The 25,440-nt window shown below is 39.6% G+C and overlaps 1 long non-coding RNA gene across 2 annotated transcripts in view; it reads right to left on the bottom strand.

Moving 5' to 3' along the window:
• LOC123976970 overlaps positions 1-25,440 on the bottom strand; it is a 37,189-nt gene continuing 11,749 nt past the window's right edge. The window contains exons 3-5 of one of the 2 annotated variants that reach the window (XR_006826481.1): positions 12,909-12,995; positions 504-600; positions 1-339 (exon numbers count right to left, since the gene is read on the bottom strand). This is a non-coding gene — a long non-coding RNA (uncharacterized LOC123976970). The remainder of the gene's footprint in view (positions 340-503; positions 601-12,908; positions 12,996-25,440) is intronic. The other variant, XR_006826483.1, reaches the window with a different exon arrangement.

Here is a 25,440-nt window from a genome sequence, read left to right as displayed (position 1 = left end):
TTACAATGTAAACAGTAGCACTGTAAACATATATTTTTCAAACTGAAGCATATACAGGTTCTAAGAGTCCTCATTCTTATAGGCAAATATTGTAAAATAGGTAATATTGTCTTTTCTCTATAAACAGAAGGCAAAGCTAGCTACAGTCTTCATTTCTCAGGTAAGTTATAATTCACAAGAAAGTGTGAAGCGGCTGAATGTGCACACAGGGTCATAAGGAGTGGGGGGAAAGATATCTGTCTTGCACAAGTAAGAGCATTCTTCTTCCACATTTTGAAAAATCAGAACAGAGCGTTTCCCTCGCAGTACACACCCTCCTCTCCTCTCGCTGTCCACAGCCTGAAAAATAAAGTGAAACCAAAGACAGAACGTGACATGAGAAGCTTTCAGGCCCAGCTCGGGTCAACCGCCAAAGCTTTAGCACATGACAGAATGGTAAAAAAGAGTCTGAGTGTGTGTGTGTGTGTGTGTGTGTGTGGGCGTGCGTGTGTGTGCACATTTACGATTTCTCCAAGGTTGAAAAGAGTCCATGAGGCAAGCTAGTCCCTTGGGTACATCTCATCCCTTTGTAGACTCTAGTGACCTCCCCGTGCTCCTTCACTGAGTATCACACAACATATCAAAACACAGGCAGGAAGCCAGCTACAGCAGTCTAACCTGTCTTTTGAAACTACTACACACAAAACACAGGATTTAATAGGAGCGTCACAAAACGACAAACAGAAGAAGAAGTAGACACACAGAGATTCTCATAAACAACCACAAGAGGACATGGACACAAAAAAAATGTGTGAACGTGCAAACAAATGCTTTCACCTACACACATACACTGTGGCAGTGACCATGAGACAGCCTGGGAACAGCTAGTCCACTAATGAGGTCTATCCCATGAGGATTTAGTACTGCACAGAGGAATGCAGGCTCTCTGCTCTCATGACTGACCTGCCCTGACACACACACACACACACACACACACAGATGGAGTTATTTTAATGTCCGAGAGCTACCCTCTTACACATGAATGAGAATTGATGGAGGGCACCCAAGAATAGGACACTTGTAATTTTGGTAGGTACTGCATTAGAAACAAACATAACAAGCACACTGGGGAATTTGACACTAATTTGAGACGAGAGCTAGTGGAGGCAGGAGGAAGGGGGGAACGGGCTGAGAAAACAGAATGCGAAGAAGGAATAAATAAACAAGGGCACCGAAGGGTCAGAGAGAGAAAGCAATCCAGAGACAGGGACACTGAGTTACGAGGATATATATTTTCAGAGTTTTTATTTGCACTTTTGTTCTCGGGTTTGGCTCGTGGTTTGGATGTGAGAGCCAACTTTGGTGAGTTTACTAGAACAGATCTGGTGTCTGAAGCAGACAGACCCCATCGCTGGTGGCCTGTTGACGGTGCCTGCTGTTAGCTGATAGACGGACAGCATGGGTATCCGTCTCTGTCACGACTCTCTCAGATAACACGAATGTTGAGTGAAAGAAGAAGTTTGAGATTAATTACTTTATAAGTGTGTTTCAAAATGTTTTTGAAAAGGCAGTGCACCAGCAGTAGCCAACCCAAACCATTTGGAGTGTGAATACATTTGAAAGTACACAAACTCTACCGTGTTCAACTATGAATATAAACAACACAGTATTTTAGTGCTTAGATTAAGAGCTTTAAAAACATTATTCAATGGGACCACAATGGACCGAAAATGTCATTCCAAATGCTACTATTTCCGTGTGAGATGTTGAGCTCATATGGCATAAAAAAGAATATGGAATCACCATAAAACAGTCTACAGTCAGACTGTATTTAGGCACAGCCAAGCGGGAATCTCTGGGTCTGAAAAGTTAAGTAAATGCATAAGTGCCTTAAACCTGCATTATTTCTAATGGCCACTGGTTGCAAAAAGAAGTCATTGCATTGGAGTCTGTGGACAAAATGACAGCAGGTTGTGCTTTAGAGCACGTCGCTACCATGGCAACCTGTCAATCAGGATAGAGGCGACTCATATCCACTGCATTGTGTACATTTGACCAGCGGCACTGAAAAAGCCTATTAGGAGTTGCTGTTCATTTTTTAAGTACATTTAGTGTTAAGCCAAAATTAGAATCCCAGTTAATTTCACAGTTAACATGAATTATGGATGCACCTTGCTAACCGAGCTAGCTAGCGCCACCCTCTCGTCCAAATATGGTCATGTCTGGTGAAGTCTGGTTCCAACAAAACAAGATGGTGACAACCAAAATGCCAAACTCAAAGCTTCAAAACGGTAGCACACATCTTAATGGATGAGGTCAAAGTGACTACATCGACTTCTTTTATACAGTCTATGGGCAGAGAGGTGTTGGGACTAAATGCTAACATTTAGCAGGTTAGCATCATAACATTTCCTAATTAGACCTAGGACCTACATGAAGTACAGCTGAAGTTGATGGGAATGTCGTTAATTTGATGGCATTTGGATGAGATCCTCTGGGCACTACGAATGTCTGTACAGAATGTCATGACAATCTATTCTATAGTTTTTTACATATTTAAGCTAGACCAAAGTGGTGGACCAACAGTCCAACATGCAACCACTGTGCACCCATCCATGGAAATAAACACTGTGCCGCTGCTAATCGTCCCTGTGTCAGCCATGTGTAACACCATGTCACAGCCGCTGTGCATGCTGAATGCCTCGCTGGCCTTTGTTTTGGAAAATGTGGCAGGGGTTGCCATGGAGCTTGTGTTTGATCTATTGTAATTAACAGAGCCCGTTGATTGCACAATGTTTCCCCCTGGCTCGTCTCCATCAGCGGGCAGCCCTAACCGGACGTCTCTTCAAACACCACGTAAACCACCATTTATGATATCTCCTCCCCGCAATGATTCGTCCTTACATGGCCTAACAGGGATGAAAGGAGCACAGGAAGCAGAGGGAAGGCAGGGCAATAAGGATCATTTGAGCATTTAACAAAGCTGAGGTTTATTGTTTGAAACGGGTTTTGATTCTGAGATTAAGTGAACTGATAAGTGTTAGCTCATTACTGTTGATTGTGTGCAGGCAAGTGACAGTACATGAATTATAAACAAAACTTGTAGAGCAAAACCAAGCATCATATTTTTCATTCTGTTTTGCAGACAGAAATAATGCTTTATGAAGAACACATACTATTTTTTTGACCAAACTTTCCATGTGTGCATAAAACCCAGATGAATAAAGCTAAAAACAATATCTGTAATAGCTGTATGCTAAATATGAGCTACAGCCAGCAGTTGATTAGTTCAGCATAAACACTTTTTTGTATGGATAAAGCAAGTGAGACATAATGTGTTAATTAGCTTGCTTTAGCAATGCAGATTTTTTTAACCTTTGAATAGAGCCAGGCTAGCTGTTTCCCTGTCTATTTGCTAAGCTAACCATTCCTGGCTGTGTGGTCTTTAACAGATATCAGTTGAATTGTTCTCTAACTCGCTGCAAGAAATGTGAACAAGCATATTTCACAAAATGTAGAACAGTTGCATATTGAGGGGAATTCCTGGTGGTAACCGTTATATTTGTATGCTCTTATAGTCAGTGTTTAATCGTGACTCTGATTCCTCTGAAATCCAGTTTATACTGTTTCATACTGAGGAAGTTCTACTATGTGACCACATCCCTCTGTAAATTTGTCCTTTGTCCCTCAGTAGCCCAGTCACTGTGTCCTGATGCATGTCATGCAGCCTGGTTTAAAGTCAATTAGTACTGCTTCCCAACCCCAGGGGTGACAATCTGGGGCTCACATTTCCTCTCAGGGCTGACCTTCACATGAGGGACTGAGCCAACACTCACATATGGCCAAGCCCTGGGGTCCACTTTCCAAGGGCAGGGCTTTACATAAATGGTGGAGGGATGGATATGAGGATGAGTTTGTAATCTCTAGAGAACACACTGATATGGCAACTTCTAAAAGATACACAGATTGTATTTTGCTGCAGTTTTTGTTGGACTATAAAAAAATATATGAGTTAAATTAAATGTTGAGATGTATGTTTTTTACATTATTTAAGTTAAAGTGAGAGAGCACCTTTTCTGAACACAAAGTACTATGAACCTAATCTGAGAATTATCTGCAAGGAATTTCCAGTTAAATGAATTTCTGCTATTTCTAGGGTTGTTCTTTGAACCTGCTTGTAGAATGATTCAATAACCCTACAGCTAAATTTATATCATAACTATTATTAAAGTAATTATATGGAATCTAGACTACCTAGACATTGAAGGCCCCATGACTTGAGTCCGGACTTTCCCAGAGCTGCTGTGAAAGCAATTTCACTTTTTTCATTCTTAGTAATCCGAGGTGGACCAGGAGGGGTATATCACCTGAAGCAATAACTAAAATCAGCTCCATGGATCTGAAAACTGGGCATTAAATATGGAACAGAAGACCACCCATTATTAAGCTACTGGATATGAGGGGGTCCACCCAGTGCAGCTAATCTAGACCAGATTTTCACAAATGCATATTTCAGGTTGATTAGCAAGAGTTAATAGCAGCGAATCCAATAGAGGAGATTCTTGTGATGTAAGATACAAACAAAGTTAAGATACATATAGCCACAATACATTTTCACAAGCTTTGGGGGTCAGTAAGCAGCAGACTTCTTATGAAACTGAGGTCCTTGTGTTACAGTTCAATAAAAGCATGGGAATACAAGTGTGAGATGGCTCACTGCAGTAAAACAAGGTGTTTCTAATTTGAGGGTCTGTTAAATTGAACTGAATGGAAAAACAATCCTGTAATGCATTAAATTGCCCTGGCTAGCTTCTCCAAACAGTGTTTACTGCAGTTTGTGTGTGTGTGTGTGTATGCGTCCCAAATGTGTGTGTGAAGTTTTGAAGCACTGGTGGCTGCACAATTGTGCAACTGCAGCCCATTTGCCCAAAGCAAATAGCAACATTCTAAGAAAGAGGAAAGGGGGGTTGTGCTTTAGCAAAGGGTTTTTCGCTTGTTTTGTCTTTACATTTTCTACCAATGTCATTCGCGTTTAATCTGCAGGGCTTGCGCAATTTTCTGTTACATTTGATGTTGAGCAACCAGCTGATAAATGTCACAAACAGTTGTGGCACTCTTAAAAATACCTCACTGAAATACACTAAGGCATGTATATGAATCCTATTCAGAACCTTTTTAATAGTGTTTCAGTTATAGTCTATAATGACAGACTACCAGTGGTTCTTGGGATATTTGAAAAGGTCATCTGTTTTGCACAAATGCCTTGCTAAATAGGTGTTGGCTCAACTTGTAAGAGCCTGTAAGTCTGCTTGCATTCCTGCATAACCATAACGTCTGAAAGCCATGGGTTTCCAGGTGAAAGCCTCAAGCTTTCGTTTGCTCACACGTCTGAAAGGTAAAAATGTAAACTATGGAACAAAGTGTCTGACAAAAATGTACACTGTGTAAGTAAGTAAAATATAGCACTTACAAAGTGCTTTATATCAACATCAAACACGCATACAAGGGAAAAAAACATTTAAAAATACATACAAACGTAATACAGCAAACAGACACCACCCAGATTTTAAATTTCGTTTGAAACAGTCAACAGACTCAGCTGATATAATGGAAGGGGGAAGATTGTTTCAAAGTCTGTGTGTGAGGACAGCAAAAGAGCATTTTCTTTGGTTTTACATTTGGCACGCGGTATAGCAGATTTTGATTGGATGACCTAAGTGGCCGGTGGGCTTAGTAGCTCGGAAATGTAGGCAGAAGCTAAACCGTGTAATAGGTGATTAAAAAAATCTGCAGCGAGGCCAAAATAGGAGTGATTTGAGATCTACGGCCTAGTTATTAGCCTAGCTGCTGAATTTTGTAAAAGCTAAGGACGTGCCAGGCCCATTTGACTAAGGCCAATGAAAAGGGTTTAACCAATCTGTTGACGTGGTGTTCAAATTTCAAATGAGGGTCAAATACAACGCCAATACACCGGAAAATGCCACTTGACTTATCTGCTGCCTTTAACACCACTGATCATGCCATTTTAATTGATAGACTGCAGAAGTAGGTTGGTGTCTCTGGTACTGCACAGAAATGTTTCTCCTTGTACTTTTCTGACAGAAACTTCAGAGTTCACATTAACAATTATATGTCTTCCTCCGCTCCTCTATTATGTGGTGTCTCATAAGGGTAGATCCTTGGACTTATTCTGTTACAAATTGGATGTCTCAAAATTCCCTTCATCTCAATTCTGACAAAACTGAGGCCCTTGTTATCGGCCCAGACTGTTTCACTAAGGTCAGTCACTATATTGGCCCCCTCACTAGGAACATCAAGACTGCCGCCAGGAATCTTCTTATTCTTTCTGACTAAAATTTGAACTTTGTACCACTAAACTCATTCTGTCTTTTGTCTTTCAGTTGAGAAAAATCTCTAAAATCAAATTGTAGATCTAGATTGCTATATCTTTTCTAGTTTACTCCCTCTTTATTTGCATTACTCAGTCCTTTCTAGCTCATCTTTAATAAGTGCAAAATGCAGCAGTGAGGCTGTTAACAAATACCAGTCGCTGGTTCCCTATCACCTCAGTTCTTGTTTCCCTTTTTATACCCTTTATGTGTATTTTGTTGTCTGATATGGTTTGGGGTTGTGGCTGTGGAATAGCGCCCCCTACAAAATTAACAACAAACCAGCCCCTGCCGTACGTTATAACTAGAAGTACAAAATGTGAGAGACCAATGTATCATCTCTAAACTTAAAAATAAGTCTCTTGGAGCCATACCCTAAAGCCAACAGGGAGTTATTTTGAATTATTTACAAAATTTTACCCTGTTTACACTCTCCGTACTTTAACGAACTCCTCCTAGAGCTTTAACCCGATCAATTTCAAATGTGGGCAGCACAATCTTGCGAAGTTAAATTGCGAAGGGCTAGGCTAGGGCTAGGGATGCTCAAAAAAAAAAATGCTTTAAAAAAGCAGCTCCCACCGTTCATTTTACCAAGCTTTACGAAACTTGAGAAATCGATGTATCTTTTCTAGACTCAAAAATAAGCCTCTTGCAGCCAAACCCTAAACCCAACTTGAAATCGTCCATTTTGAATTATTTACAAGACTTTTCCCCGTTTACACACTCTGTACTTTAACAAACTCCTCCTAGAGCTTTAACCCGATCGACTTCAAATGTGGGTAGCGTCATCTGAAGAGCTTTGCGATGTTAAAATGCGAAGCTTTTTTATTGCTCAAACGTTATGTCCATGGCATGGCGTTGAATTTTGATGTTTCGCCATGAAAAAGGAAGTAGCATGTAAATGGACTAGATGTGGTCAGATCTGTTTCAAAATTCACATGTCAACCCCTTAGAGACTTACATGTCAACATCCAGTCATAGTGATAGCGCCACCTACTGGCATCAGGAAAGGACATGTTTCAAATTTTACCTCTTATGCCTCATTTATAGTTGTATCATTATTATTATTATTATCATTATTATTATTATTATTATACAGCAGGTCAAATGACAGATAGGACTTATTAAAGGGGGTAAAATATCAACTTTGCAGGAGGACAGGTGCAGAAGAAAAATTGTCTCATCGGCAAATTGTGTTTGTGTGAATCTGGACCTTAATGTTTAACTAAACTAGAACAACAAAACTCCAAAAGCCAATGGCTGTTATATTTAGCTTTTTGCTCAGCAGCAGAAAAGAGCTACGTCTACAAAACATTTTTTTAAAGCAATAAGCCTGCATGATATGACCCTGAATTAGATTTATTTTAACCTGCTGTGAAACCTGACACAACCACAGCAAACAGGAAAGCGGAACACCTGTGTTGAAAGACAAATATGGAGGGTGATGAAACAGATGTTTCAGCAACAAGTTATCCCTGTCAGCACAGAAGTCAACAACAAACTATGCACGAGTGTATGTGTATTTATGTGCACTCATGAAGGGGTAATATCCTCTCAGTCTTCCTGGTAAATCTGTGTTTACTGACAGAGCCTCAGTCACAGGGATTTTACCAGAAGACTAACGGGAGGAGGTGTTAGTCTCGGAGTGTTGGGGAACACCAACCAGACTCTAATTTCAGATGACTCTTTCGATTTCCACTCCTGCTGTGAAAACTTAGTGAGGGCAAGCTGACTTCAGATCTGTGTCAAGCGGTGACATTTTCAGCCAGGGCGGCTGTAAATGTTATTACCTTTGCCAATGGGAATCCTGTGTTTACTGACCACACAAACACCAACCAGTGCCTGGTACCAAGACTGCTTACAGTCACTAAGCATACATATGTCAGCCTGTTAGTCAGTGCACTTCCCCATGTGGTGGCATACGGATGTCTGCTTCTCCTATAATCAGGATGTAAGTCGGTCATCTGTTCAGTGGTTCTCCTCTGCCCAGTCTAATGCTACTCATCACATGGCCGTAATTACCATCCTGTGGCGACAAATAAGGATGGCTTCAGGAGAGAATAAGTGCAGAAATGAGTAATGGTGGTTTTGCAATGTAATTATACAATCTGGCTCCGAAACCAACACTAAGTTTCCTTGCTGTTTATTCTGTCTGCTTTGCACGACATACAACCTAATGTTTGCTATGAGGAAAAACACAACTTTTTGTTGGTTTACATCTTTTACCTACACAGTTGTAATACTTGTAAACTGAGAAATGAATTCATTTTCATTTCTACACTTCACTGGCCCTCTGAGTCATTTTGCGTAAAGAGATACTAATTTTAATCATATGTTGTGTAACGGTGCAATTAAGATGTGGGTGGTTTGGGATGTTTGCGTGCATATCTCTATGTGTTTATGATTGTTTACATTGTGCCCTTTTCTTTAACCTTCATAAACTCCCTTTACTTTCATGGTATGCTAATTGTTTTGCAAGTCGCACTCAGCTGAGTGTCACACGGCACATTGTCAATTATTCAGCATATGATGTGTCTCATATGCAACCGCTTCCAACACTGAAACCCAAGGTCACATTTTAATCGACTGTAGCATTTTTCTGATACTCTCATATTCCCAGTAATGATGGGTTTCCAAGCTGAGCAAATTCCTAACCACCCGTTTGTCACTTGAGTCATCTCGCGCTGTGCAATCCTTTGTCTGCTGGCACTATACAAGGCATAACCCACAGACAGTGGAGCTTTTGAAATGCAGTAAATTTGAAATGTAAAAATGTTCCTTTTTTGTTTGATTAATGCCCCAGACCACACACTGTGTGAGGGAGCGGTGGAATTTTTCCTCCTTAATAAGCATGTTTCAGGTCGAAACAGGCTGTTTTCCTTTCATTCATATTCATGTTGCTGTGTCTGTGAAAACTGGCATGTCTGAATCATCATAGCACATCACAAAGCAACTGTGTGTGGATGGTTACTTCAAAGTGAATGTCATTTACTTCCAAACATCAAATCACTGCAAATTAAATTCATTATTTGACTGTAAGGAGCATTTGGTTTTTCTGGTGCTTCATTACACTGCCATGTGAAATTATTCCTTTGACTTTTAGATGTAGTTCAAACAAATCTGTAGCTCAAAACTTTTCTGAAAAACACAAAAACAGACACATCATTTCCGCATAGCTAAATGAGCACTTTTCAATGAATAAAACAAGGTTTTAGTTATAAATACCTATCCTTCAACAATAAAAGCTTCAGCTATGCAGCCGACAGATTAGACCTTTTTATTATTTGTCTTTTTTCTCATCAGTCTGTCTCCAGCTGACACGCAAGGACTTATGACTCTTGGACAATAAATGGTCAGTCTGCGGAGAGAAACAATAAACCTGAAAGTATGCTCATTACTTGAATTACACATTCCACCTTCACTTTCAGATATCTTATCTTGTCATTACACCAAAAAAAATCGAACAACGCGAGTCTATATTAGGCATGGAATTCTGTCCTGTATACAATAGAAGAGATGGACACTGATCCGCAAAAGCTGTGGCCAGCCACATTAAACAATAGATTGTTTCAGCTGAGTAAGGACAGAAGGAGCCTCTGGACTTCTACAGGGTCCGCGCGTGCATTGGAAAGGTTCCCCTTACATTAGTACTTGTCTGCCTCTTCCTAAACCCTGCTGTATTTGTATACACTGTATTTGTCACCATATTAATAATAGTTTGCTTATACAAAAAACTTTTCCTGTGTATTTTTTGTAGTAGACTGAAGAAGGATATGTGGTACTAAATAGAGTCTTTGTAGCTCTTCTGTTTGTGTTGATATTCTATCACATGTTTTGTTGTAGAACGCTGGATGATCAGTGACACTGTGTTTACTGAAGAAGTGGAAGGATGTGTTTACCTTTTGTTCATGGATACTTCAGCATATAATGTACCCATATGTACCTGTATATTAAATGAGTATTTTCATGCCACTTTCTGCTTCTACTCCACTACATCCCAAAGGGAAATATTGTACTTTTTTCTTCACTACATTATAACAGCTTTAGTTACTTAACAAATTAAGCTTTTTACACACAAAACCTATTATTATTAGTTAAAATATGATGTTTTGTTATAAAGTAAACTACAGTTATTACAGTCTGTCATATATGTAGCACTGTGGGACAAGGAGGAACAATATTACACAACTCTGCATGTTTTTAATATATTGGGGAGGAAATTTGAACTTGGCTTGACTTGAACTTGATACAAGTACAGCTGAAATGATTAGTTGGTTGACAGAAAATGAATCTGCAACTGTTTTGATTGTTTTTTTCAGAATTTTTACAAGCAATTGATTAATGGAGAGTAAATCAATAATGAAAAATTTGTTCCATTCAGATACAAAGTAGTTAAAAATGAGCTCCACCTCAACAACTACATAAAATCCTGCTTTAACATGAATGCATGAGTAATAATATTCTCATGACAGAATATATACTAGTATAACAGTCATAGGGGGCATTTTTCTGCGTTGAGTACTCCTGATTATACTTACATAAGTAACATTTTCAATGCAATAATTTTACTTGTAACAGAGTATTTTTACAGTGTGGTATGAGTATTTTTACCTAAGCAAAGGCTCTGAATACTTCGTCCACCACTGTTGACAGATGACCTGTTAAGCCAAAACGACTCCACCATGTTAACCTCTGCCAAAGTATCTCAGGCCAGTAGTCCATTGAAACAACACACAGCTGTCCATTTGACTGTATGTGGTCTAAGTTCATCTCTTCAGAAATTAAAATATTTGCATTCACATACCTCGTCAGTCAATGATATTTTCATTACACACTAAAAACAAACAAATGCAACACTAGATGTTTCATCATCTTTGCTGTAGTTTGAAGGTGTACAAACATCTATGTTGTAGCTTTGAGATGTATTTCCTTTGAACATTTTCCACGGCAATAACTCTGATGGATTTTTGTTTAAAAGAGGTGCAAGTAATCTATTTAAGATATCTGCTTCTCCATTTCCATAGCCTCATATTTCCACTTCTAAAAATACACATTTGCCTCATACTGATAAAAAAAGTGCAAGTGTCTGCTCTATTTCCACGTTCACACATTAGGAGGTTAATAGATCAAATACTGAGTCATTATCTATTCAAAGTGAAAATGGATGAATGAATCATCAGAATCCCCAGATGAAACCATAACAACATTTACTTTTACCAATATAATATTTCCCCAAAATATTATAAGACACGATCATTGGTTTCATTCTTCTAAAAGCCCTCTGATGTTATAGTAAGTAATTTTTATTGGAGGCCTTGAAAGGATTTTGATTGTTGTGCTATAATGTTACATCGTATTATATCATCATCCATGCCTTAATCAAATGTCTTTATTATTATTATTATATTGTACCGTTGAGCCCAATATATTTTTAAATAAAAGACCAGCTCTGTGCGTGTTCAGCAGCCAGATTCAGATTATCTCTACTCTACAGCCAGTTAAACCATAAAGGTTAAAGATTTCTGGATATTTTGCAAGTAATATCTTTACACATTTTGTTAGTTAATTTACCTTGGATGAGTTCAGCCCGTTACTTCACTCTTGCCTATATTGTCTGCTCAATAATGTAACAATATACTATGCCTCCCCACTCTGAGGGGAGATGTGTGTGTTGGTTGTACGGCTGCTTGGAACATGTTCTGTCTACTCAAGGTTAGATTGTTTCATTACACCCCATCAATCATTTAGTGATGTAAACATCCCCTGAGCACAACGTTTTGCCAAATGCCCTTTACAGAGCAAGCTAACGGAAGGAGGAGAGACACGAGGAAAGGGAATAAATGCATGAGGAAGAGAGAAGACAGATGATAACCGGAGAGAGACAGATGGATTGAGGAAGAGAGAGACACTGAGTCAGAATGAAATATGAAGTATATGGAGATTTGCAGAGTATCCTGTTCTCCCAGTGAGAGAGAATTTGTTTGGGCTGAACAGGATGCATGGGGTTACATCTGGACAGATTAATCCCAAATACAGTATACAATATCTCTCTTCCTGCGCTGTGTGGGACATAGAGTTCTTTCTTCCAGAGACGTTTGTCTCTATTACTAAAACATCACCATGAGTTAGTGTATTTGTTTGTCTTTTCTGGAATTTCAAGAATAATTACAGCTATTTACATTTCTACACATTACATTTTGGCCATCCTTCCTATCATTAATAATAACACTGCAGTCACAAAATGAAATACTGAGATCTGGGAATGCAGTAACTTTGTAAATCTGACAAGGCAAGAAACATGAGCAGTCAGACATTCAGCAAAATTATTACCCAAACTATTGGAAACATTCATCACAGCTTATATTACTGTCATCATGCGCACCTCAGTTTTTCTGTGCAACAAGGGATTATTACAGACATACAGACCTGTTACCAGAGGGAAATTAAAGGACCACTGTGTAAGATTTAGGAGGATACTGGCAGAAATGGAATATATATAATATGTTTGTTTTCATTAGTTTTTTGGGGGGGGGTTGTTACCTGAGAATGAGCCCTTCAAGTCTACAGAGGGAGCAGGTTCTCTTCCAAAGAGTCCACAGTAGCCCAGAATGAACAAACCAATAAATGCTGGAAAGCAAACAAAACACTTGTATGTATGCATGATTGACTGGGTAAAATTAGCCACTTTATCATTTGTGAGGAAACCTCAAACTGGACTCAACAACATGAACACATTGACTGACTTTTCAGAGAAAAAAACATTTTTCATCCAAAATCAGAGTTACACTGCGATGTGTATCAAATTGAATTATGACTACCACTCCAAATTTGGCTACAAATACCATAAAGAATTCATCTGTAAAGTCACATCCAGAAGAAAACACACAGCAGTCTGTAAATTCTGCAGTGCAACGCTTATGGAGACGGCTGGGACCACGTTAAACTTTTATTGCCACTTAGAAAGAAAGCATAAAGAAAGGAAAGCTATGTATTAGCGACATTAGCAAAGCTAGTAAGCTTACCTATGCATATACTGTATGTTTCAGGGCACTTACTTGCCAGCTATTTGACACCTAGCTAGGTGCACAAGCTACCTAATTTAGTTAACTTATTGTGAGGGATTGAGGGTACAGGGCCTGTGGTGACAACTTGCTCATATTATGTTTTTGCTTGTGATAAACAATGACGAGACAGGCCACATAAAGCTTTGTTGTTAATGTGTAAGTTAAGTTACATCAATGGTAGCTAATGTCAGCTAAATACAGCCCCCGACATTACAGCTATGCACTGTTTTACTGCTCCCTCATTTGGGTAAGAGAGCTAGCATAGATATGTGACAGCAGAGAATGGAGACCGAGTAATGCGCCTCCACTTCTATACATGGTATGTTACTTAAAGAGTGCTAATTTTGAGTTTGAATACACAGTTGCAGATCAAATATGGAAGACAATAATCAAACAGAAAACCTAATGCTCACACAAAATCTTTATTGTGATAAGTGGATTGTAAAACAAAAAAAAAGGGGGGTATTGAATAAAGAAGATTAAGTTTGTGTCAGCTGTTTGTGTTTGTATGCAGGGTTTTTTATGGGAATGTGAATCTTTCAGATTAATCTTTGTCATGACTTGGTCTCGGTTTGGGTGGTCTTGACACTAGTTCGCATTTCACATACTCACTGGATTAGAAAAATGAGTAGGTGAGCACAAAACTAAGCTTAGTTTACAGGCTAGCTGATCAATTCTCTCCTCCACGCTGCCTGTTGCTACTGTTATTATGAAAAAACCTGGAACCCATTGGCTCACAGTATGTGTACACCAACCCATTCATCCCACGTCAACTTACGCACGGGTCAAAGAGGAAAGTTAGCATGACTCGAGCTGCCCAGAGAGGTTGAAAACAAGCCACCATTTTAGCCAGATGATCTTGATACCTTGCTTTTTTGCTGCATTGGATGTCATTTCAATAACATTATGTAATTTGTTATGTTTCAAGATCTCAGCAATTACTTTGGCGAGTGTAATGTTATCATAACGAATAGAAATGAAAATGGTCCTTTAAAACCTCTCCTGCAGCACTGACATCCAGAATGTAAAAATAATTTACAGAGTGCAATAAAGGCTAGCAACCATAAGGTTGAGTTCACTCGTACAGGACTGGATGTGTCAAAATGCTTGTAAAACTTGGAAAGAAAGGGGAGTGTCTCACGAGCGAAGCCTGTGGAGGTAAAATGAGCAATCATGGTGGTCTCGTTTTACTTTCAGGCTCATTCTTTTATCATGACTATTGAGCAGGTGATAAAGTGTTACTTTTTCCCCCCTAGTATTCTTATGAACTCAGCACCTGAAAATCACACCAGAATGTCCTTTCTCTCTCTTCGTTTCCCTCCTTCTCCCCAGTCCGGCTGTTTCCAGTTACCTTTCAACCGGTGAAAAATATTTACTCCTGAAAATGAAGAGGATAACTTTCCATCTCCGACACTGTTCCAGGAGACATCTGGCTTGTGTTAGAGGAGCTTTAGTGTGTGTGTGTGTGTGTGTGTGTGTGTGAGTGAATTATAATCATAAGAGAAGTGTATTGTTTCACTGTCTGTGTCTCTCCCACAGGGGAAGTCAGCTGCAGTGAATTCCACATGCACATAAGCCACAATGTATCCCAACAAATAGCAGAGACACACAGAGGCTCACACACACAATGGACCTCCCCATCGTGTATGTACTGCGTGTGTAGGAGGAGGTTTTTATACTTCCTTCTCTCTAATCAATGCACATACACACTCACATGCAGGGAGGATCCACTGGTGGAAAACGTCCCATTCATACATTTACCACTAACATCTGAGGTCAAACATGATGTGTATACAGTCTTTATCCAGGGAATTGCCTCTGATCCTTCCCTAGTCTCCTCTGTGAGCCTCTTGCATACTAAACCTAACCTTCGGGCCATGAACAAGCTCACAGCGTAAACCACATTGTTGAGTAAGTCGTAGTGTTGACAGCTTTCAAATAAACAGAAAGTCCAGTACAGTTGATGAACTGATCATCGACTCCAAGGATTCACATCCTGTGTTTATAATTGTCTTTTATGACAGATCAGTTCAGTGGTGTCTAATTATCATATATATGATTTTCATATCAGATTTTGATAGCCGTGATTGTAAAAAGTAAATTTTTTATGTCAAAACTCTGCAAAAAAAAGGTATGGCATTGCTCCATAGAGACTGAGTTGAGAGAGATAATGAATATCAAAAGCACAACAGGGTTTTATCAGGCTATTTAAAGGTTTTACACAGACCATCATGCCTCACAACAACAAGCCAGCAGTGGAGTCCTAAACAGGTCCTGGGGTTTGCCAGTTTGGCACAATAAGTACATATATCAGAGGCAAGAAAATATTTTTCTCCTGTGAAGTGATCAACTGAATTTGTTTCACTTGACCTTACAGCCCCACAAATCCTTAATGTTACTTAATTGTTAATTGTTAATAGTTTGGGAAGTACACTTTTTTGTTTTCTTGCATAGAGAGACTCTAGAAAAATTACTGCTCCTGGCCAAGAAATATTCCGGTCATGTGCCAGATTCATGCGCCTTCCTGTACCTTTTCTCCACACTATGAATCCTTGATCATTCTTTTCTTGGCCTCCACAGTTTTGTTATTTTTTTTCCTTTGGACAGATCTAGGCTAGCTATCCCCCCCTGTCTCCAGTCTTTGTCCTAAGCTAAGCTAACCTGCTGCTAGCTGTCGTGGTATTGATCTTAACCTCTAACTCACGGAAAGAAACTGAAAAAGTCTTTTTCCAAATATGTCAAACTATTCTTTTAAGGGAAAAAAATCTCAGCATACAGTAAAAGTACATTTTCAAAAGCTACAATATAAGCATGTTTTTTCCTTTTAGTTTGTCAGTATTAAAAGTCTTACCTTCTTCCTTTTTGTGGTAGCACCAGTGTGGAACCTGCCACAAACAAACAGTACTGCTGGAAAGTGATTGCTAGGTATCATGGACAAAAAGCACCAATTGTTTTGAATCCATTAAAATTATGTTAATTTAATGAAAACTCTCAAGTATCTCAAAACTCATGATTGCCACAGTCACTATCTACGCTCTGTGGTATTTGCCAACTCTAATTTGCCACTAACATTTTCTCTTTCACATGTTGAAGCATCACAGCTGGAAATCGATGTCTTTGGTTTCTGGATTTGAGATAGAGCTGTTTATTTTCTCAAACGCTGATTAGACTTTCCTGACACATAGAAATCATTTCAGCAGCTACGGGTAAGGTGCAAAAAAATCCTTAAAGAGAGCTTTACCCTTGTCCTTCTCTCCACACCGTGAATACTTCACCCAGATTTTCCAGGCAAGCCTCCACGCAGATTTAAGCTGCTCTCTCAGATGCACAGCCAGGCGTGATAGAGAATAATAACATGTCAAATAAGCTCACAACAGCAGAGACCACAGAACATGGAACACGCCTGAGGGTGGAAAAACACTTCAAGATTTCTTGCAGTGCTCTTGAATTTATTAAGTGCCAAGACCCCTGCATACTGCTCAGGATCAGGGGACAACAAGTATAAAAAAAAACAGTAAGGCACAACTTTCATGATGACCTTGCTATGCTACAAGTTATTTAGGTGATTTGTGTTTGTTTTTTTTGTCATTGCTGTCTCAGACCAAAAAAGAAAAATCATTTTTTTCCCCCACAGATGAACAGTAGAAAGACAAGCCTGGTAAATTGTTGTGACAAAAAAAATTATAGATGATTTATTTGCTGCAAGTAATAGGTACCTTGCTGATGTTTATAGTATAGTATATTTGACAGTTATGGCCTAGCAAAGCTAATAACACAACGCTAATTTATTGTATCTTATATGCTTGACAATGTCACTACAATACAACATGTAGAGTTTAATCTTGCATGTCTGTTTGTACAGGCTTGATGAATGAATAGAGCCTTTATTATCTGCAAACAAAAATGTAGATGCAACTGCTCTGAGCTTTTGCATTTATTTGAAGATTGTACAGTGGGTATGGTCTTCCTAAAAAGCACATTTGCTTTTATTTGAAACTAATTCAAAGACATATTCTTTCCCCTTTTTCTGTGTATTTTTGACTTCGTCTATGATATGTGAAAACTTTCCCTAAGCCCTCACTAGTCTCTTGTAGCATTTGTTATACCACTGCTCAACCTGGATTTAAAAAGACCGGATCAACCTAACCCCTTCAGAATTTACCCTGAGGGAAACACTAAACAGTGAGGGAAAATCAACACAAAACAGTGAGTCACAGCCTGGTAACTTGCCTAACACCTAAGCCCTGTCTCAACACTGTAACACAAACAAGCATGGCTCCTCTTCAGCACACTGAGCCACGAATAGAAAATGTTTTTGCGGTGGCTCTGTCACGACTACACTCATCGAGTGTCCCTTACAGTGTGCCTTTGTTGCGGCTTGAATAGCAAAAATGACCTCATGAAACAAAAGCAAGATAACATTAGAAATGGGCCACATATTAGTCAGAGCACTCATGCTGGAATAGGTCATACATGTATTTGTTTTTTCATTCCCAACACAGACACAGACAGAAACACAGACTGAAGCATGTGTTCATATTCTACAATACAAAAGCAGTTACAGACACATGAATACAAATAAGCACATCCTCAGCACATACTGTGTGCCTCTTTTCAGAGGAACCAACTTGCACAAAAAAACACACAAGAAACACACACACACACACACACATACACAGTCACACACACCCCAGGGCTGTTAAAGTGGCTGGGCATGACAGATCACGCTGCCTCTCCAGTATTACGTCGTGTTACGATTAATAATGCATGTTTCCTGACACCTTAATTACTTCTGTCCACACCCTATCCACACACAAATACACACATACAAACCTTCAGTCAGCATCAGCTAATGTCACATCAACACACACACACTCTCGCTGTGGAGGGTACACATCAACAGCATCCATAACACTGGAAGAGGTACCTGAAGTAACTGCAATTGTGTGTTTGTGCCTGGACACACACAGCAGGACGTGCAGTTCACTCGGCTATCACGCAGCCATAGTGATCCGGCCACACTGACTCAGCGCTCACTGAAATGTTCAGCATTGAAGACAATACCTGTTTCCTGCAGGTCTGACTGACTGGGTTAAATTTGGTGCAGTGAATCACCATTCAACAAAATTGTGCATGACTGTAATCTCAATGGGGACTTATGACCTGAAGGCTGACATCTACAGTAAAGATCTTTAAACTAATGAGGAGTATAATGAACCTTTCACTAAATGGTTACTTCTGCAGGTCCAGGAACCACCAGGGAGCCCATTGTTGTACTTAAAGATTCCAAACCAAGAGCAAAAGCAGGAAGAACACATTGATGGGAAGTGTTGCTATTAACGTAGCCCTATAAATATCAATACATGCAGATCATTTCAGATTTATTGGGCAAAGTTTTGAGATAGGTCTGGTTATATTTAAAACTAGTTTGTATGGCGTGTCATCAGACTGCATCTGAAGGCAAAAGAGTTTATAGCTGTTCCGAATGGCCACACTCAAAGGCGAGGTGAAAAGCAAGGGGGCGAGATGTGACAATTGTTTAAATATGGGGATAACAATACACACTTCACAAAATCTCTCGTCAGAGGCTCTCCTTCATAGCATTGCACTTGTTTGTACATACGGTATGAAAAGGGACAGAGGTAATTGCGTGAAGAAACACAAATTAGAGCTTCAAATCCTCCATTGTTTCTCACCTCTGCACACTTGGCCAGAGTGGGTGTGAATGAAGGATTGTCGGTTTTGGAAAAGTTACAAAACTGATCAGATGCAGCCCTTCCAATTTTGATATCAAGGTGTAGGGGGAGGGGGGTTTTGGAGACTTCTTTGGTCATCAGGATACATCTTTTTGTTGGAGACTCTTTGCCTCCTGAGGAAGAAAGTACTAAAAAACTTTTCACAGTAAAGTCTGCCGATTATCGGGTAAGTGACAGGAGTCAGAGCAATAGAGATCTCAAATTAACATTTGTACATAGTTAGATATGACGTATACTGTAAGTAGGAAAATATTTTAGATTATTTTCTAATTTGAGTGAACTGCTCGTTAAAGATTTGGGGAGAGCTGCACAGCTAGATAATGCACTGAGGATTTGCTTTCAAAGTGTTCAACAGACCACAGGATAAAATGTCTTCCAAAGAGTTATCAAATATTTTAACAAGTTCTGGATCAACAGTTTCAAGATTTTCAACAGTTGAAGACGGTTTTGAGAAATAATTTGCCCCATTTTGGTCTACTATCTCCCCTTAATTAGAAAGCTGTACCATCATGATTCACCAGGGACAAACGTCTATGAATGAATTCCTTTGAAAGACGTTGCTGCCTGTTTCAATAACATCATGTGTACTCCTTTATGATGACATTCTGCCGCTGAAACTCAAACATAAACTTCATGAATGTTAACCCACATTTCCAACATCCTTCAAAACTGATGAAACGCCAAGAAACGCAGGGCCTAATTTTAAGCAGCCACAGAGTTTGCAGTTAATGGAGCAACGCTCGGCTTTCATCTTTCTCCCGTGAGTTATAGTGCAATCATATCATTAAAAGCTCTGCGTTAGGTAATTTGTGAAGAGTGACAGGTTGTTGTTGCTGGCTGAATAGTAAGCGTGTATGTGTACACACAAACACTTTCTTGTCTTTTCCTCCTCGCTTCCTCTTTCTCCCGCTGGCCTAGCCCTGGTTCAGGCAGTGTGTTCCAATGCGTGGGAAATAATTGGTCATCCCTTTCATCATGGGATTATGAGAATAAATCTCCTTTTGGAGCGGAGCAGCGCTAACAGTCATTGAAATCCTGTTACATGGGGTATTATCCTGCAATTAATTGCTTTTTCCAAATGCTAAGCTCTTCTCTCCCTCTCGTGTTGGTACACTTTGATAAATTTACTACTGGTTGACTCACTCTGGAAAGAGGTTGGGGGTTATGGGACTTGTCGTGGGGATTGGTAACAAAAAAGAGTTTTTTTCTCTGTAGATCTGTCTCCCTCTCTCGCTAGAAGTGTCATTATGATGATCCAACCTCTTGTGTTTTGGCTGGAAGATGTACTTTGTGTCCTCGCTTACTGAAATGAAGAGGGACTGAGGATCTGCTCACTCAGAATATAATTTAGTGTAGGTATGTCAACAGTAGATGCCCCTTTTGAACAGCAGCTGTAACTATCTTCCATCAAACAGCACAGAGGAGATTAATGTCGGAGGACACTTTGATGTGCCATACTCTAAGGCTCTGTTTGTGAAAGAATACTTTTAACGGCGCAGATGAAGTAAATCAAAGTGAGACACTGGGGGAATTGTGTGATAGAGAATATTAAGACGAGAACTGAAAAAACAAACAAGAAAAACTGATTAGGCATTATAAGCCATGCTAGCGACATCCTTATGTTCCCAGGGTTCAATGTTCCCAGCATAGGTGTTTATATTAAGAGCATATTGAGCTGGGGAACATAGAACCTTGGTAGCATAGAAACACTCTATGGCTCTATTTAACAACATTTGATTCCATGATTTTGTACAGATATGCCTGGTTCCCAGGCAATGACTTTGGTGATGCCCTGACTTTAGAGCCCCACCACGAGGTTGACCTCTTAGGTTACAAGTGGATGGTCTTGACAACTATTTGATGGATTCACATTACATTTTTACGCAGACATTCACACAGGACGTCCTGCATCCTCTTGCTCAGTCACTCTCTTATTCACTTATTAGCTTCCTACGTCAATGTCCTCTTCTGTCTCTTCGCCTCTGCCATCTGCTGCTGAGTCTGGTTATGTTGTCCGCTCACTTGGCTCCGGCACGACACCAGCACCGCTCTCCACCAGCAGCAGCCTAATATTGCTTGAAACTTGGATGGCAAGCTAGCCAACAAAGCTAGACAGCAACCGACGCAAGAGCACTTACAGTAACCTTACCAGCGTAGAAGTGTCTAATCTAACCATTAGTATGTTTGCTAACATAACACATCTAAACCTCTGTCTGTGAAACATCTGGCTGATTTTGCTCGAGTCGACACAAGACACAGCAAGTCAGCCAATAAAGTTATTACTGACCAATCTAACAGCAACAAGGCCAGCTCGGCATCTGTCCTTCTAATGAGTAAAAGTCAGTCGGATATTTACTCTTGTCTGGTGTCTTGCTCATCACTCTCTTTTTCTCTTAGTCGCTTCCTCCGACATCTTCTTCGATCTCTTCACATCCTCAGCGATCAAAGCTGCTGGACTGATCATTCACTCTTTGATCTAACATCTTTCTCCCTTACCTTCCTACTGTCTAAAAAATGTAAATCGTCACTTACAATACTTCACAAATAATAAAATCTATTTTCATCAGCTGAGCGATAGATGACAACCACTTCTTGTTTACTTTTCTCAATGGGTCTTTTCTCATTCCAGTGAGGGTGACATCATGGGATCAACCAGGCTGAGCGGAGACAGCTTGAGTAACCTCTGTGATGGGCTGGTGACAGTATGGTGTTGACGTGTGTGTGTGTGTGTGTGTGTGTGTGTGTGTGTGTGTGTGTGGGTTGTGGCCACAGCGTGCACACACACACACACACACACACAATTGCCATTCACTTCCCATTAGCAACAGGAAACCCCTTGAGTCATCCTGGAGTGGAGTTCTGAGTGTAAGGCAAACTATTTCAGTGAAATCATGTGTTGATGAGTGACGGATAAAGACGAAGTTATGAAATTATGTTCTTAGGACATGAAGGGAAGTGAGCTGATCTTTTCAAGTGAAATTCTACTGATGAAGGACTGAGGAGGATAGGTGGTATTTGATGAATTTCCAGTGAAATTGTGTTATTTCATAAAGAGAACTACATAACTACTAAACAATATACTTTTTCACTTTGAATTGAATGGGTAAAATTGCATTTCCTCATTCTTGTAGCACAATGGAATACTTCTTTACAAAGTTAGAAAGTTAAAAACATCATAGAGCATCTTAAAAGTGGCCTTGAAAGGATGGTGGTTTCATTTTTAGCCTGCTTTATATCAGAGCTTGGAACATACAAGTCTAGGCTCTTTGAATGTACAACATTTGTCTGGTATTATTGTTTGTTTTGTCTATATTTCTGAGGGTCACAATGGGAATTAATACATTGTGTTGTTATCTTTGTAACTACTGCAGTGCCGCGCAACAGTACAGAATAATTTCAGTCATCCAATATAATCCATTAACTGATCAAAGTGGCCATTTCAATTAAATCATGTGTTCGTGATATTAATAGAGGCTGCTATTGTTTACTTTTTCTTTTTGATGATCTAGCTCAAGTTCCTATTCCTATTAAATTTGAGTGCAGTCGCTGTAGTTCCCTTTGGTCTGCAAAATGAATATAATGTTTCCCTTCGTCACTCATTTTACAGTAATTATGGTCTCCAGATAAGAGAAGTAAAATTTATCATTTCCGTACATATCAGGAGTGAGTAGTTAAAAAAGCATTTAGAGGATCAATTTCTGCATGTTAAATCTACATTAAACATGATGGAACATCTAGTGTTGCGTTTCACCTTGTTCATCTTGTTGTCATTTTGAAGCATAAAGATCATCAACCAACCAGGTAATGTGATCATGAACATATTATTCATACCACAGATAAGTTTAACAGCACTGGCGACGTCAGTCAACATTTGTCAACAGAAGACTATTAGATATTCTTCTGGTTAAAATAATAAAGGGAGCATCTCCACCCGCAGAAAATGCATTGTGATCCCTGTGTCACCACATTCCACCATTATTCATTACACAACATTTCGGTTCAGTTTCAGTTTTAAATTGTATTTTCTTTCTTGGGTTAAAATGAAGGTCAGTTCTATGAAACAGCTAGGAGCTTTTAGGACGGCCACTTCATGTGAACACAATACTAACAGTAGATGAAGAATTTTATTTTTAGCTAAAACTTTACAACTTCTCAGAAGACCTTTAGGGAAGTCTTTGTGCTGAGTATGTGCAAACATGACAACTCCCCCTATGTGAGAACAAATGTTTTCTATGGGGAACAATGTGTAGGTGTGTGTTCCCATGTCAAAACAATTAGTGGTCATGTGCTGTAAAATCTGAGCACAACATATTGTGAAGATTGAAAGTATGTATTAAACTGCCAAGTACCGCGTCTCTCTAATCTAACCAAGCCTGACTCAACCTAACAGATCAAAGAAACAATGATGGACAGATTGGGATAACTAGCAAAGGAAGGCAGAATGTTTTGGCCAGACTACAGTCTGGAGTCCATCCACATGAAACAATCCCCATCTCAGCTCCTGGTTTGATTGATTGTCCTTGAGGTCAGCCAGGGTTGTGAAAATATAGAGTAGAGATAGTTATAGCGGGCTGATGACTAATTTTGGATGAGACCTCCACCCTGGAGTTCATTCAGTTCACAGTGTCTACAAGCTTATGGCAAAATGTACAGAAGAGAGAAGAATGGTTATAAAAAGTTATATTAGACCTCTTTTTGTTCTAAAGGCAGAATTTACACCCAGACTGAATAGAAATTTAATATTTTTATTGCTAGCATACAGTTGAATATCCAGTGGCCCACTTCTATCTCCCACACTCTAATTCTACATTCATAGAACATTGTCAGCTGTCCAAAGACACAATGGTAATGGCAGGCAACCAGACATTCACAGAAAACAAGTTTCTACTTTACAAAATTCATAAAAGAAAAAAAGTGATAGCAGTCAGTATTATACCAATAGAGGAAGATGATGGACTTGTAAAAAGACTACTGTTGCATACAGTGCCATTACTTCCTTCTTTCCTCAAGTGACGTTTTTCAGATGCCAAGAAAAGGGGTCAGCTGTAATTACAATAATTACCATATTTGCCATAGTTTTGCTCACCAGTTATGAAAATGTTGATTGTGTGTCTTTGCAGAGATGTGAGGTCAGAGATGAGGTACATTTTGCATAGTATTTTCCTACATTCATCTTCCAGTACACATCTTCAAGAGAATCATTAATCAATTACTTTCATGTCAAGTTGCAAGTCCTATTGTTCACAACTACCTGCACATCTGACTCGAGTTCTAGTCTCAAGTCTGCAGCTCTGTTCAGAGCAGCTCAAATGAAGAATAATTAACAGTACGATGCGCTGGCTGTCAGCAAGATCAGATTGAACTATTCTCAGAGCTGATCAATTCCCAGCCTCTCGTCACCGCTGCTGGTGGTGAGTGACTCAGCTAATTATAACAAGGGAGAGCATGCCCTGAATACTGTTTTCTCTTCTAGCTCACTGGCAGGGGGATGCAGCCACACTCCTACACAGGCACCATATACACACACATAACACACACCCCCATTCAGTATGAGGTACACATTGGCTTACCAGCTATATAATGCTACAACCTGCACATAAAGGATCTTGCATAAGAGTAACGTACAACCTAAACATGTAGTATGGTGTGACCTTGTGTAATGATTCCAACATAAACTATGAATTACATTGGAACAAACTGTCATGTCTCACACACACACACGCAAACACTGTGTGTATATCATAGTCCACACAAACAAGTCACTGTTTCCACTGTATACCGAAACAATGCGTCTCACATAAACAAGCGACATACATGCATCATCACTATGATGGACTATTGTCAGGTAACAATAAACCATTTACCTTGCTCTGCCAGCCCATTCCCACAGTGACTGTTCATCCTGCTTTTTGAACTGGACAGAGTGAGAGGAAACCTGTTCCTGTGCCTGCTCGACGGCATGACAAACACACTTGCTCACAGAGATGCATATACATCACTCAGTTGGTGAGTCACCTTATTCATAATACGACCACTGCAAAAAGAAAGAATGTGAGGCCTAAAAATAACAAGCCATCATTCCTTTGAGATGTGCAGCTCATCCATATTTGGACGACCTGCAGAGACACGTTCACATGACCTTTTTGAGTCAAGCTGAGCCGAGCTGCTGCGACCTGGTTAAGTGTGTGACCTCTTGTGGAAGGAACTGTGTTGGAAATGTGAAAAGAAATGGTTCGGAACGGCATGCTTCTG

The sequence above is a fragment of the Micropterus dolomieu genome, linkage group LG09 (assembly GCF_021292245.1).
Source record: "Micropterus dolomieu isolate WLL.071019.BEF.003 ecotype Adirondacks linkage group LG09, ASM2129224v1, whole genome shotgun sequence".
Classification (NCBI taxonomy): Eukaryota; Metazoa; Chordata; class Actinopteri; order Centrarchiformes; family Centrarchidae; genus Micropterus; species Micropterus dolomieu.
Note: the sequence above shows the minus strand (reverse complement) of the source record. Positions and strands in the feature narration are given on the sequence as shown.